Genomic DNA, 16368 nt, shown 5'->3' on the forward strand with positions numbered 1-16368 from the left:
AGCTCTTGTACGCATAAATAAATAAATCTTAAAAAAAAAAGGGAATGATGATGGTGATAAGCACGTGGGACAAGTTCATATATCAGAGAATCCCATACAAATTGGCACACATGGAACAATGTAGAGGGAATTTGTAAGCAGGAAAGAGAGGAGACCAATAGAGACAGAAAGACAACAGGAAAGACAGTAACACTTTCTCTCAATGGAGCCAAGGAGGAGAGCAAGAGAGAACAGACCCTGCAACACATATTCAAGCAGAGTATGTTGGGTGTTTGGAAACATCACTCTATCACCAAGCTGAAATCTGTCCATTTGCACAGCCAGCTTCTGAAGATTCTCAGGACAGGTCCAAACCATGTGCAACAGATGACCTTTCAAGTTCCTGAAACCAGTGCCCAAGACATTTGGGTACCCTCCTCCAGGTCTTGTTCAAGTTATCAGTGTTTATCTTAACATGTTAAGCCAGAACCAAACACCAATAAATAATTCTAAACCAGCCTTATCAGTACTGAGAGTTGATATGTCAGATGCTGCTTGATCTGGACATACTTCCGTTAATGTAACGAGAGACTACAAAGCTTTATCAGCAAGCAGGTCATAACTTAAAAACCTTCAACAAATCAAGCAAACAATAGCATTCCATGTTACAAAGAGGAAATTAGGAATGCAGGAGGAAGTCAACTGCTCACTAAGGATATCCTTATAAGATACCATATGGTTTTGATCTCACCTGAGCTCATATTACTGCCTGAGGCCACATAGTCACGTCACTTGGTATCTCTCTTGACTATAAGTTCTTGAGTTGACTCAGTAGACTAGTGTTTGGGGTGCTTTGAACTTATCAATTGAACCTGTTCTGCTTTCTTTTCTGTTATCCACTTTGCCCCTGAGGTCCTGCAGAACTAGATACCAGAGCTCAAGACCAGAGGAAAATTTTCCTTCAAAACGGCACTCATTACTTTCAGTTGTCAAATGAAGTTTTTGCTAGAATGAACTGACCAGTATTCATCTCAGTCCTAAGAATGTGCCTGGTGTGTCATGATAAATTAAATATTTTAAAATGGCAACAGCTGCACAATTAAAGCTTTTGAAGATAGTTGAGACTATCTTTCAGTACAAAGAACTCAGAAGAACAAGTCAAAAAGTCCCAGACTTTTGAAAACACATTCACTTTTTTACATTTTTAAAAATAAATCTGCTCATGATACTTAGAAAATGAAAGACACTATCACCAAAATACTGCAGACTGCACAGTGTGGCAGAATATTCTTTGACCTGTGAAAATAAATCTTTCTGGTGTGAGTAAGCTTTCTGATAAAAGAGTTAGCTTAACAATAAATTGGAATCTTTTTTCTCCTTCTTACCTATTACGGTGATCAGCAAGACGGATGCCCACTTCCGAAAGGAAATCTTTTCACGAGATGTCAGTTTTGAGAAACTAAGGAAGCTGGATAATCCTATTTCTGACTTTCTTCTGCACATTGCATCTGTTCTCAATGAAGTTAGGGTGAGTCACAACGCCTGTAAGAAAATCATAATGTGGAAGGGGAGACTCAGTTGTCCTGTATTATCAATATTAAAAGCTATGCAATTCTGCATAGTTTATCTACTTGAGAATGTTAAAAATACTATTTGGAATCCTGTGTTATTTAGGAATTTTAGATTGATACAAATAATGGAGGGAAAGGGTAATAATTTTATTTTTATACTAACACACTGAATGGAGATGTAAGAGAGGTGAAACTGGGATTAGAGGCAGATATCTAATGGGTGAGATCTTCCCTCCACATTATGTGTCCCCATCCCCTAGGCCTCTTCTCCCCCACTCCTTCACTCCAGCCACCTTGGCCCATGCACTGTGCCTGGTGCTCACCAGCAATCTCCCACCTCAGGTTCATTGCCCTGGCTGTTGTTTCTACCGGGAATGAATGTTCTTCCCCCAGAAAATCATGGTTCACAGCTTCACTTCCTCCCATCCTTCCAAATTTTACTCAAGTGATACCTTCTTAGTACCATCTTCACAGATCTCTTTCCTAAAACTACACATGCATGTGCGCGCACCCACATACACACACACATACACACACATAATCCCCAATCCTATTAACCTACTCGATTATTTTTTTTAAATATGAGTGACTTTAAAGCACTCCAAGATTGCCATATTTATAATTTTCATGATCTATTTCCCTGCACTAGAATGTGAATTCCAGGAGATAAGATTGTTGTCTGTTTTATTTTGATGCCTAGTGCTATAGTGGCAGGTGTCACATATACTTGGAATTATGTCTTATAGATTTCAGAGACTTTTATTTTTTAGCTTATTCAGTATATTATTTTTAGGACATTTTGAAAATGATCTATGTTTTAAGTATTTTGTATATATTTATATATATATATCATTTTAACTTTTCAAATAACACTCTATTGTCCCCATTTTACAAATGACAAGCTAGATGATCAAAGTTAAGTAACTAGCTCAAGATGACAAAGCTCTGAAGGAAAGAAATCAGATTATTTTCTGATTTAAAGCTCAGGGATCTTTCTATTGATCCCACAGAACTAGAAATCTGCAAAGACCTTCAATTTCTGATCATTATCCACTGCAGTGAAAACCCTTCCCCATCTTTATCACCACCATTGTTGCAATACCTAAGCTAGTGTCTAGCATATAGTAGGTGCCATAAGTGCCAATAGCTACAAGTAGGTGCTATAATTACTTGTTGAATGAATGACAGAATTTAGAAGTCAGAGCCAGAATGAGGACAAGCAGTTCTGGGGGTGGCCTGGCATGAGCTGTGAGAGTCCAAGCAGAATGAGGATGGTATCCACATGGGGCAGTCAGAGTCTCGGACTGGGGAGTGGGAAGGGGTCATGGTGGGAAGATACATTATATATTTGTTTGATTAAATAAGTAAATATATTAAGAATAATAAAACCAGGTTTGTCATTGCAGGAGAAAGGGAAGAAGAGTAAAAAGTAGAATGAACACTATAATGTTAGATTTGAATTGGGATATTGATATTAGCTCAAATTTTTCAATAAATTATAGAAATATATATGCAAATATGTTTGTGTATGAGTGTGTCATTGTGTTCTCTAGTTTCGTCCCCTGAGACTGGAATTAGCAAGCCCCGTCCTCATCCAGTTGCAATGAGTATACCTAAAACACAGATCTTTATTTCTAAGTGCCATCTTCTTCTAAAAAGCATTTCTCCTTGGAGAAATGTCTGATTGCAGGCCTGGAGCAGAGAAAATATAAGAGAAACCAAAAACATCTTTTTCGTGCAAGAAAATAAGGAAGTGCTCAAGAAACGAGGGTACCATAAACAAGATATTTATATTCAAAGTGCCTGCCCCCAAATAATTATTAATTGCAATAAGAGTAATTTTATAGTGAGCACGTCTGACAAATCCTAATTTAATCAGGGAATCAAAATAAACCTCAGTAATGGAACTGAACTGTGAGCCAGGAGCTAAGATGTAATTAGGACACACTCACTTTTGTGATAGTTCTTCCTGTAAAGCATCATAAATCTGAAGCTCTTCATGAGCAAACACCAGACAAATCCAAATTGAAGCACATTCTATGAAATGACTATCCCATGAGCTTTTAAAAGTCAAAGTCATGAAAATCAAGAAAAGAATGAGGAACAACTCGTGACTGTAAAAAACCAGATCCTCTTGCCATGGAGCAGTTTATTGGGACAACTTACAAAACATAAATGAGTTTTGAGGAATGGATGTTAGTCATGCATCAATATTATCTTCTTAAATTTGGTAATTATGTTGTGGCTATTTGGAGAATGTCTTTGGTAACAGTATTTGGGGGGGTGATCAGGCATGATTGTCTGTGTCCTAATCTCAAATCATTTAAAGAAAAGAGGTTATATGCCCTGTGCTTTCACTGTTTTGTTATTTATGATTGTCTCAACTTTAAAAAGTAAAATAGAAGTCATACCGTCTCAAGAGGAAGAAAACAAACAAAAATCATACTTTTAATAACATGGTAACAATGTAAATTAAATCAGAACTTCAATCACTCACTCATTCTTCCTCAGATACTTTGTTTTTGAGCTGTGGATGAGTGAATATGTGTGAAATGAAAACCAAAACTAAATAGTGATGGTAGATATCGAACCTGCTGTTTGGAGAATGAAGTGGACCATAAAGTCGCTCTTTCCAAGAGCTGTTGTCTTAACTTTACCAAAGTTGACTAGGTAATAGTCAAACTAAGTAATAATATGATATAATGGTTTGACTGAAAAGAATTTGCACACCTGTCATCACATTTCCATTAGGAAAAAAGAAGGCAACACATTTATGATTTTGAGCTGTCATTTAAATTACTGGGGTGTGATTATTTTAGCATCAACTTAATGATGTTAGATATCAGAGGAGATGACTGCCTGAAAGTAAGCATGATATATTCACCACAGGTCTAGCCTCATACCACAATTCTCTAATTTCTATTTGTGAACTTTTGTAGCTTCCTGAAATCATGAGTTAATTCTTTGAGTATAGAATATCTCCAACTTTTCAGCTTCAATGACACAAATACAGGTTTGAATCTCACAAATGGAATTTATTCTTTTTTTTTAAAGATTTATGTATTTATGCATACAAGAGCTGGGGCAGAGGCTAGAGATGATTCACCAGAGACAGAGTGGGGAACAGAACAGGCAGACTGACCAAAGCACATTGCTGAGAGGAGCAGCGGGCAAGTCAGGAAAGGTCATGTGGGCTGCTCCCTGGCCGGCCGGGGATCGAACTCATGCTGCAGAAGCAATGGATCACTTCATAGTGCGGTGCTTAACCTCCTCCGCCACCAGGGAGGCCCATGGAATTTATTCTTAAAGATGCATTTCCGTAAGAACTTTTCCTCATTGGAATCCTGTCTGCACACACTTCCTGTCAATCTTAAATCTGTGCTCAAAAGCGTAAAGGGCTTGTGTTTCTTGGGACACTAAGTAATAGAATGACCAGGTGAAGGAGCTGGTCATAGGAATGTCAGAAGTACTGCCTCATTCTGTTTGGCAATTATATACTCCCCGCTCCCCCAGTCTCCAGACTTCCTAAACCTCTTCTCATCTCTCTCATCGCTGTCATTAGGGTAGTAGTTGCCATCTCACAGAATTTCAGAAAAAAATCAAGTGATACTTCACTTACAATACTTAAAACAATGTCTGACACATGGCAAGTGCTTAGAAAATACTGGTTACTCTTATCATTACTGATTCTTTTAATAAAAATAGGATTGTTGGGCCTCCCCAGTGGTGCAGCAGTTGAGCACTGGGTTGCAAAGCTGCCTGCAGCCTCTGCAGCACCGGTTCCATCCCCAGCCACCAGCGAGGGTCACACGTCTTGCAGACCTCTCCTGCCACCCGCTGCTCCCCTCAGCAGTGTACTTCATCAGTCTGCCTGCTCTGCTCTCCCCTCTGGCTCTGGTGAATTCTCTCACCCTCCCATGCTTCTGACTGTACCCAGTGCTTATATAAATAAACAAATCTTTTAAAAAAATAAAGACAGGATTGTTTTAGGATCCTGTACTTTGAAGGTACTGACTTCCAACACTTTACTTTGAAATCTATATTATCATAAAAGGCAAACACACACACACACACACTCACATGCACTTGCGCACACTAGCAACACCAGCACCACAATCACCAACAACATGATATTGTGTGTCCCCCTGCTGACTTTGAAAGACGTTATCAATAAAGCTGAAGTTAACCAGATATCCTGAGGAACCCAGTAAAGGCAGAGGTGATATAGCTGATTCTGTCTACATCTGTGTTCACAGCAAGGAATCACCAAAGTAGTAGTGATGTGAGCTCTGCTCCACCCACCTCCACCTATCAGAGGAGAGGGTTGTCCTCTCTCAGCCTCCCAATTCATTCAGTTCTCTGTTCAAATGTCACCTCTACAGAGCAGTCCCTTGATTTATTTAAATATAAACTCAATAAAATATTCTCATTGCTCTTTCCCCATCTCCTCAGTTTTATAACCCTTCACACCCTTTAGCATGATAATGTGCATGTCTTTGTATGTATAATTGTCTTTCTTCACAAGTTAAAAAAATTCTCCATGATTGAAAGGCCTTTATCTTTTTGTTTACCATTAGAACAATCTAATAGGTGTTCAATAAATATTAAGTGAATGGATAAATGAATTAATCTAATTGCAGGCCAGTAATTCAGAGATAAATGATCCTAATTTTTAATTGTGGTCAAAGGTCTTTGGGAAAATAAAATATTTCCATGTTTGCTATAGGAAGATTTACAAGGAAAAGAAGACAACTTCAGGGCAGTTAATGAAAATTGAAAAAACAAACCAAAAAACCCAGGTATCCTTCCTTGCTTAGCTTTTAATAGACATTTGTAAAAGCATATATTTTTGTACTGTCTTTTCTGTTTTTCTTCATGATTAAGGTTTTTTCCAATCAAATATAACCCCACTCTATAACACTCCTTTATAGAACCTAGAAATCCAACCTGTGACTATTATCCAGAAACCAGTTTGTTCCTATGTCATGTTTCCTACATCATTGGCTCCCTTTCATCCTCAGGGTAAGAGCTAAGTATTAGACAAGCAAAGCTCTCTCAGGTCTGGTTATTCCCTTTTCTCATCCCACACAACCCTGACATCTCATTTCAATGCTAATGTTCTCCCAGCTCCACCTCTCCATACATTAACTCAGGTTGCCCCTCAACTTGTAGTTCCTCTGTTTCCCTCTCCTGGTACATACCTGTCCATTTGTAGTCTTTGGGGGAGGTATTCATGACCTACCCTTCCTACCATGATGTTAATGAAAATCAAAATAAGTCAGCATTATGGTCAATAATATATTTGTAACCCTGTGCTCAATTGTCAGAGCTTTTTCTCAAAGACTACCTGTACCTTTGAAGGTATAGCTTTCAAAAGTTTTAATTTACTAAGAGGAATTTCTCCCATTCCATATCAACTGTAGCTTTTGAGACCCCAGTTATAATAATAGTGTATGTATCTCACCAATACCCATGGAATTGAATACAGCAAGGAAAATAAACCTCAGACTAATTTTTCCCTATGCAAAAACTCTTACCAACAGTACCCAACTTTTAAGAAAACAACAGTCACTGAACATTGATTCAGTCAGCCGTATCTCTGTGAACCTATTATATCACCTTTTAACTATACAAGAGCTATACATAGAAAATCCCAGTTTGGTTAGTGGCAAAACTGAATTTCCAAAAAAAGATTTTCAAGGCATAAATTATAACCCAGAAATAATTGAGTTACATGAAATTTTATTGATGTGAAACATAAAACTGATATGTGATAATCATTTACAAGTCTTATGCCATAAAAACAGCTATACCACAGGAACTAAAACTAGAAGCTGTAGTTTGGATTTCCTAAGAATTAAGGGCAAGTTCTCAAAACAGTGATATAAATAAGAAACTAGGTCAAATACCACATATAAATATTTTAGGGTAGGCGTCTATTTTCAATCTTTTATCCAAAAGCTTTTTTGGGGGGGGGTATTTAGATCATTTGAGTGAAGAATTCTTAACAAGAATCAGAACCAATATGGGCATCTAGTTTTGGCTGAAAAAGAAACACAAAAGAGAAATTAGTGAGTACACACATAGGAGGAAAAGCTTCTTTTTTTGTTATGAAAGATCATTATGATTGCATGTTTTGTGCAAACACCAGTAAATAAGAAGTGTTTACTGAGAGGAATGTTCTCGAGAAATTAAGAGGAGCCTTCTTTGGACTTTTCCTTGGAAAGTCTTGTGAAAAGGAAACGTATACATGGAAACATTCTGTTTTCATTTTTATGATCCCATGGACTTCCAAAAAAGGATTTGAAGAAAGTTACAGTGGCCAATTACATACGCAGTGTAACAATTATGTTTTTAATTAATTTATTTTTGTGTGTCTTTTGTGTTGCTGAGGTAGTAAACATTTGTGAATAAGGAAAAATATCTCAACTGCCAACTATGAAGGATTCTAAAAAATGGAATAGCCAATGTCCACTGTTGAAACAAAAGAAATATTTTCCAAATGAAACCTTAGTAGACTGTATTAAAATGTTTAAAATTTTATCCCAGTAAGTTATTCTGTGTATAGTCAAGATGATATGATACACATAAAATACTTTGACTATCTAACAAGACAATGATTGTGATGGCCTCTTTTTGTCAATATAGCTAAGCTAGAACTATTTCCTAAAGTTCCCTTCTCTCATAGTTCTGGGCTCAGGTTGGTCACAAAAGAATGTTTAGCCAAGTTTGGAAGGAAGAAGTGAAATGGCAGCTACATTAAAGCTTAGAATATTTGTATTGAGTCAGGCATGATTGCAGCTCATGCACATTGTTGTGGATTTTCTGGGTCAATTTGTTGGCATGAGAAGGCAATGGCTGGGCTCCCAGCTTCCTACCTTTTCCCAGATCTCCATGGAAAAGAAGCTGGATCTGTGGTGTCTCCATTAGAGGCTGAATTTGTCCCTTCAGCTTATGAATCCTGGGCTAGGTTTGTGTGCTACTCCAAATGCACACAGATCTATCTGTAGGTCTTGCATGTCATTGAAGAGGTAATGGGAGCCCAATAAAAGATTTCCTGGATATCTATACTACATCTCCTAGACTGATAAAAGAGATCCTAGAAAAAGGATAACTCTGTTATTGAGATTTATTTGGTTCATTGCTCCCTTTGGAGTTATTTTTAACTTTGCACCATAAAAAGGGCTTATATGGGTAAGCCTACCAACTTTCCCAAGAAGGCTGCCTTTTGAGCTAAGGAAAACAAATGGTATAAAGATGGAGGCTCACTCTAGAAAGATCTTGGTAGAAATGACTACATAAAAGAGATGATTACTTCCTTTGATTTGGACTGGCTATCCCCAGAGTAGTGCAGATTGTTTCATTATTCAAGATAGAGAAGAAACATATAACTACAAATCCAACAGACCAGAAGAAGGAAATACTATCATTGCCCTATTCAATGTTCTGGAAGCCTAACTTAAGCAGTTATACAAGAACAGAAAACGGAAGCATGAGAACTAGAAAGGAAGGGACATTGTAAATAATGATTAGATTGTCTATATGAAAAATTCAATAGACACTTCAGGCAAATTATTAGACTAATTTCTTAAACTTCAGTAATTTTGCTAGTGAAGAATGAAAATATACAATTTTTAAAATTCTGTTCCATGAACAGCAAAAGCTACAAAGTACCTCAGAACAAATCTATCAAGATACATAAAAGACTTTTATGGGGAAAATTATAATATTTAATTTAAATATTAAAAAGTCTAAATGTAGATATATTATGCTTATGACTGGGAAGACATAGTAATATACAGATATCAATTCCCTTCAAATGTATATATAAATTCCAAATAAATCCAAATTGATAATTCTTGTGAAATGTGTTGCTGTATGTGGAAATTAACAAAATTATGCTAAAATTCATGCAGAAGAGTAAAGAACAAGAAGAGCCAGGTGTGCTCATTTCCTATTTGATACTGTAACAAATTACCACAAACTTAGTAACTTCAAACAAAGCAAATTTATCTTACTGATCTAAAGATCAGAAGTTCAAATTGGGTCTTACAGAACCAAGATGAAGGTGTCATTGGGACCAGGTATTCCTTCTGGAAGCTCTGGGGAGATTCTAGCTCTTGCCTTCCCCAGCTTCTGGCGGTTGCCTGTATTTCTCACCTCATGACTGTATCACTGATCTGTGCGTCTATCATCCTATCTCCTCTGATTCTGATCCTTCTGCCCTCCTCTTGTAAGGACCCAGACATCGATGGTAAATGTACAAAAATCTTAGAAGGAAAGAATAGCAACTTCCCAATGTTGGTTGTCTCTGGAGATGGGAGGACAGGGATGGAACCGCACACAAAGGATATTAGCTCCAATTTTTATCTCAAAAATTCTGAAGTAGAGAAAGCACATCTATTAATATAGACAAATAAGAAGCAACTATATAAAAAGTACATAAATTTGCTATGGTGAAAAAATTGACTAGGTAAGGTGTGTGTGTGTGTGTGTGCGTGTGTGTGTGTGTGCACATGTGTGAGAGAGAGAAAGGGGGGAGGAGGAAGAGAAAAAAACAATGTTCCACATAATGGAAGCAGCCAACTTATACTCCTTTGAAGGTGAGACTTCAAATGACAATTTTGGTGAGCTCCCTAGCCAAAGGTCCCGGGACAGTAGTGCCCAAACGCTGTGTATCTTCCCAGGACAATGTGTGCTCCGATCAATTATGGGCACTTTCTGCTGCTCTTCCAGAAAAGACAGTCAAAAGACAAATCCAGAACAAATCCTTTCCAATATTTTTCATAGATGCCCCAGGTTCATTTTTTTTATTGTTAACTTAATAAGCAACATAAAGTTATTGGTTGGATCAAACATAGTTTTTTAATTACCGTCACTATTATCATTACAACTGGAAAAAAGCAACCTCCAATCCATTTACATTTGAGGCTGTTTCCTGATACCAGTTCGTGTTTTCTGAAGGATAACAAATAGAAAATGTTATCACCACACACTTAACACATGATCTGTTGTCAATTTTCTGGGCTGTGTAATCTTAGTTAACATCCAAACAGCCATGCAGAAATGACAAAGCATTGACAAAGGGACCTAGAGGTTCTGTGGCTCCATAGTTCACATCTCTTTCTTGGTGAGATGCCTCCAGTTTGCCTGCCTGCTCAGCACACAGGAATGCTTAATTTACATGCTACTTTTTTGGACTAATAAACACTCCTTCCTAATGCAGGCCTATCTGGCAGAAGCCCTGACTTAGTGTTCTGGGTTCTGTGAACCTTACCACAGGAGATAAAGCAGGGAATTCTGTTCCTAAGAATCATCAAAAATGTATAAATATTGCAAGTCAGTAAATGCTACAGTAAGGTGGAATTTTTGTTTGGTCAGATTAGTGAATTTGTACCACATGCTTTCTTAAAAAAGGAGAGAGTGATTTTACTCCTAAAGCAGAAAATACAATAAAATTCATAATCCTTTTCCTACATCTCATCATTCAAAATTTTCTAGAACACAGTCTTCCCTGTTAGAATATAAACTTCTTGGGCCTCCCCGGTGGCGCAGCAGTTGAGTGCTGGGTTGCGAAGCTGCCCGCGGCCTCTGCGGCGCCAGGCGCCGGTTCGATCCCCGGCTGCTCCCCAGCCACCGGAGGAGGGTCCCACATGGCGCGCAGACCTCTCCTGCCGCCCGCTGCTCCCCTCAGCAGTGTACTTTGGTCCTTCTGCCTGCTCTGCTCCCCGCTCTGGCTCTGGTGAATTCTCTCACCCTCCCGCGCTTCTGACTGTACCCAGTGCATGTATAAACAAAACAAACAAATAAATAAAATAAATAAACATGCCTCTATTAAAAAAAAAAAAGAATATAAACTTCTTGGGGGCAGGGACTTGATCCTACTTCTTTATTACAAGCCTTGGGCCCTACTTGATACCTGATGAGAAAAAATTCAAATAGCAGATAATCATGTGAATCATGTTATTACATTATCTAACCAAGACACAAAAGGCAAAACAGAACTCTGCTTTTTCACCCCAGTCTCATTGCTTCCCTAGGCTCCTCATATTATGAAATGGCATCACAGTCATATCAAGCTGTTCAAGCTAAAAAAAGCTAGGTATCTGCTTAATTCCTTTCCCCCCCTGCACTCCCTTCCTGTAATCTGTCAGCAAGTCCTGCCAACTCTACTTCGCAAACATACCTCATCCACTCTGCCACTCATGTTCACATTTCCCTTTCTGCCAGGAATGACTGCAATAGCCTCCTAAGCTCTCCTTACTTCTACTTTCACTAACCACACCCCCTCTGCACTGACTCATGGTCTTGCCCTCAAGTAACATCCAAAGTGACTCTCAATAACTGGAATCAGAGGTGGCAATACCTGATGGAGGTATCCTAAATTTACCCCCATTTAAAAATAAAATAATAAATAATAAAATAATAAATATACCTCTAAGTCATATACAATGTTGTAAACTGTTACCTCAACAAAAACAATTGTAAATAAAAGATGCAGATTTTTAAAAATCCTCCTTCGTGGAATAAAAAAATAAAATAAAAATCAGATCATGCTTAAAACTCTCCAGTATCTGTCCAGCCTAGTGAGAACACATCCTGTTTCACTGGGGCCCACACAGCACTCCATGATCAGCTGGCCCTGTCCCTTGGGCCACATCTCGCACTTCCCCCACTCCCATTATCGTTTTATCTCTGCAACACTAGTATTACTTCTGTTTTTCAAACTCCTTTGTCACAAAAGCATTCCCTTTTCCTGGCCTATCCCTTCAGATCCTTGCCTAATGTCACTTCCTCAAACAGTGGTTCCCCATTCTAATACAGGCCTCTTCCCATTAGAAATGTTCCATCATATCACTCTGTTTTATCTTCATTGCACTGTCACTGTCAGAACTTTGTTTTCATCTTTTTCTGCCTCTCCTCACCAGAATGCATGATTTAAAAAGGCAGACCCTACCTATCCCAGGACCTTAAACAATGCCCAGCACATAGTAGAGATTCTGCAGAAAATTGCTGAGAGGCTATTCAGCACAGGGGTTAAATATCTGAACTGTGGCATCAGACAGCCTGCATCTGAATTCTTGCATTAAGGCAGTACTACCACTTACTGGCTATGCAGCCTTGAGTTACTTATTTAAACTGCTTCCTCATCTGTAAAATGAGATGAGGATACTAGCATTTGTCTCATATGGGTTTTTTGTATATTAAATGAGTTAATATACTTTACGTGTTTAGAGAAACCAGAACATAATGATCACCATACTGATTAGCTACCTAACTACCTTTACTATTATTAACATTTATTCTGAGCTGTTCTTAATTTCTTATGCATAAGCAGACAAAAACATCCTGTATCATCAGACTGTTAAATTCACTAATAGCCAGCAACACACACCGAAGAATTTCCACTCCTCTTTAAAGCAACCTAGAAAAGAGTCAGCAGAGAGGCCTGGCTGCTCCCCCTATGTGTCTGGGAGGAAACTCCAAGAGTATATGATTAGAAACACTTGATGTCACAGACATCAAAGAGTTTGAGATTTGGGAGCATGAGATTAGGCCTCAGGATTAGCCATGGGAGTGTTATTGACTTTTGCAGGTGTGACAATAAGTTATTTTCAAATATGTTATTATTAAAATGGAATGAGACCTGCTACACTTACTATTGAGCCTTTCCCCACCAAAAAAGTAAGCTTCCTGTTAAGTTGCCAGATATAAACACAAGACATTAATTAATTAGAATTTCAGATAGACAATGAATAATTTATCTGAACTTCAAATTTAATTGAGTATCCTGTTTTAATTTGCTACATCTACACGCGAGTCCCTGAAAGGTGGTCTGATCTCAGGAAGAAGCTTGCAACAGGCAGATGTGAGCTCAAATGTGAAATCTTGTATGAAGTACAGAAGCAACTTTGAGAAATTTACTTAACTTTCTCTGAGGTTCAGTATCCCTGTCTATAAACAAACCTACCTCACAGAGTATTTATGAGGCTCTAATGAGGAAGTGTCATATATTTATGAGGATGGATAAATAGGAAATTTGCAAGAGAACATTAATTTGTCTTCTTCACATCTGATACTTCAGGTCTGATATCTCACTGAGATGCTAAAAGCTAATTTGTGTCTAGGATAATTAGAATCAGAACCTTGAGGGCATTGAATTAAAGAAGTAAAATTATATTTAAGCATTACATTTCCCTGTATCAATTATCTGTTGCCACAATAATGCTGTGTAACAAACAACCATGAAACCTCAGTGGCAGTTGGCAATAAACATCTTAGCCCTGCTCATAAATCTAGTGGTTCATTCAGCAGTTGTTTTGATCTGAGGTGGGCTAACGGAGCTCATTTATGCTCCTGTTCTCAGGTTGGTTGAGGACCGGCTGGCCTTTAGCAAGGATGTCTTGGTTTGGTGCTACATGACCTTTCATCTTCTAGTAACTGGGTCTGGGACTGCTCTTAGGACAGGGATAAAATGTGCAAGAGTTACAGAGGTATTCAAGTGCTTTTATAAGATAATTTGCATCAAGTTTAGTACTATACCATTAGCCAAAGCAAGGCTTGCAGCCAAGGTCATATCAGGTTAGAATGGCACTACTGAAAGTATATGGAGAGGCATGAAACAATAGATCATTAGTGAAATCAATCTACTACATCTCCAATACACTAAATTAGTAGAGTGAATTTCGAAGCTGACAAACACAGAACAAAGAATAAGACATCTGTGGGGAGGTCTGCCCAGCCCAGCTCACCCTCCACCCCAGAAGCGGGTTCTGACTTCTTTGTTTATGCTATGCTACCCAAAGGGCAGATACCTGACCCATGCTGACCTTTGCATCTCTTTATGGGATTTGGTAATAGAACAAGAGAGTTGAGTTAGGATCTATCTATGCCACAGTACCTGAAACATGGAAATGATAGTCAGAACAAAATAGCCAGTTTTTCACCCAGCAGTGAAAGATAAATGAGGAAAATACTGTATTGGTTTCCTACTAAGTCTATGACAAACCACCACAAACTTAGAGCATTAAACAAGCAAATACTACTATACAATTCAGATCAGAAGTCTCAAATAGATTGTCAGGGTTAGAGTCCTTGTCTTTTTCATCTTCTAGACGCTACCTATATTCCTTGGCTTATGGTTCAGTCACTACAACTTCTGACTTTCTTGCCTCCCTCTCTTAAAAACCCTTGTAATTACACTGGACCACCTAGACAAATAACCACGCCCACCCCTCCCCACCCCCGCCACCACCATCTCAAGATATTTAACTTAATCATATCACCAAAGTCACTTTGCCATGTAAAGTAGCATTTTCACGGATTCCAAGGATAAGGAAATTTTTAGGGGCCATTATTCTACCTATCACAATGCTCAAGGAGGAACACAGAAGAGAGTTGAAGGCCCCTATAGCCTTCTGCTTCTTGTCCTACTTGATGCACTCTTGCATACCCACCTTTGGGTGCCATGCCACACTCTTAAATCATTATAAGAGGCCTTTTGGCTGATATCTGTCTGGAGTGCTCTGTGGAGAATTCTGAAGTGTTACTGGAGTGCATGATCCCTTAACAATATCTAACTTGAGTACTAAAACATGTATCATAAATTCACCATCCTTGCTATAGATTAGAATCTACAGAATTAGCATGGTTGGGTATAAAGTGTCATTTTTTCCTTATCAAAGTGGGACTTAACCTATGAAAATATAAATTGTTAATGATAGCAGAACCTGAATTAAGCACTATCCCTAGGAGGCTATAACACATAACATGTACATGGGGGATTGTGGAGAGGTTGCATTTTAGCTTGTACAAGATCCCTAGCACTTAGAAGACCCAAAAAAAAAAAATCAACTTGGTGATTTTTCTACCCAATACCTTTCCATTTGAACAAGCCCCTGATCAGAGCATGTTCAGAGGCCCTGAGCACAAACCCACATCAAACAGCCTTCATTCTACTGACTCATCCTAGATGGTGTGCCTGAAGTCAGGGCACAACTTCATTGCTTGCAAAAATTTTTTCTTGTCAGAACACTTTCTCACGGGAGAAGGTCATTGGTTTCAGGAGCAACAAGGGTTATTTCTGTCAGCTTTGTTTAGTGTTGTGTGCCAGGAGCTCACTTTTGGCCTGGCTTTTATAGGGAATTCTGCCCTGAGTGATGCTTTACAACTCCTCTAATCGCCTATTCTAGGGACCTCAGCGACTTTATAGAGCTGAAATTACCCTGTCACATTCACACCAGACAGGAAGCAAGATAAGATGAGCTGCTATGTCCCAGTGTTTATGAGGTGAGGAGCCAAAAGTCAGACTGGAAGTCATCACTGTATTTGTTAAGGGGCATGGAGCATTTAGATTGTCTCTCAGAATCTGTGAGAACACTTAAAAGGAGATGAGGCTGACCAAGTACCTTTAAGAAGAGACACCTGTTAACTATCATCAAATTCTCTTTTCATGAAGAATTCTTTCCTCTTTGAAGATTTAAGGAGATACATGTGATTTAATCCTCCTGAAGCTTTTAAACCTTGTAGAAGGAATGTTCACAAAGTAGGATATTTTACTAGATATTGTAAAAGAGATGTTCATGTGTATGTTTTGCCAAGAAATTAAAATCCAGTCTTTGCCAAGAAATATAAATATACTTGGCAGAATCCAGAAACTCAGTAGCAAAGATGAAAATAATCATTCCTTTCAGCCAATTGCTCACACTTATTACAAAACATTTGTCTTTCACCGGGGGTGAATTTTCTCCCTTGCATGCAGTCTGGTTCTGGGAGACAGCATCCCCTGATTCTGGAAGGCCTGTAAGAGACATTGACA

Source organism: Talpa europaea (genome assembly GCF_964194135.1).
Source record: "Talpa europaea genome assembly, chromosome: 8".
NCBI lineage: Eukaryota > Metazoa > Chordata > Mammalia > Eulipotyphla > Talpidae > Talpa > Talpa europaea.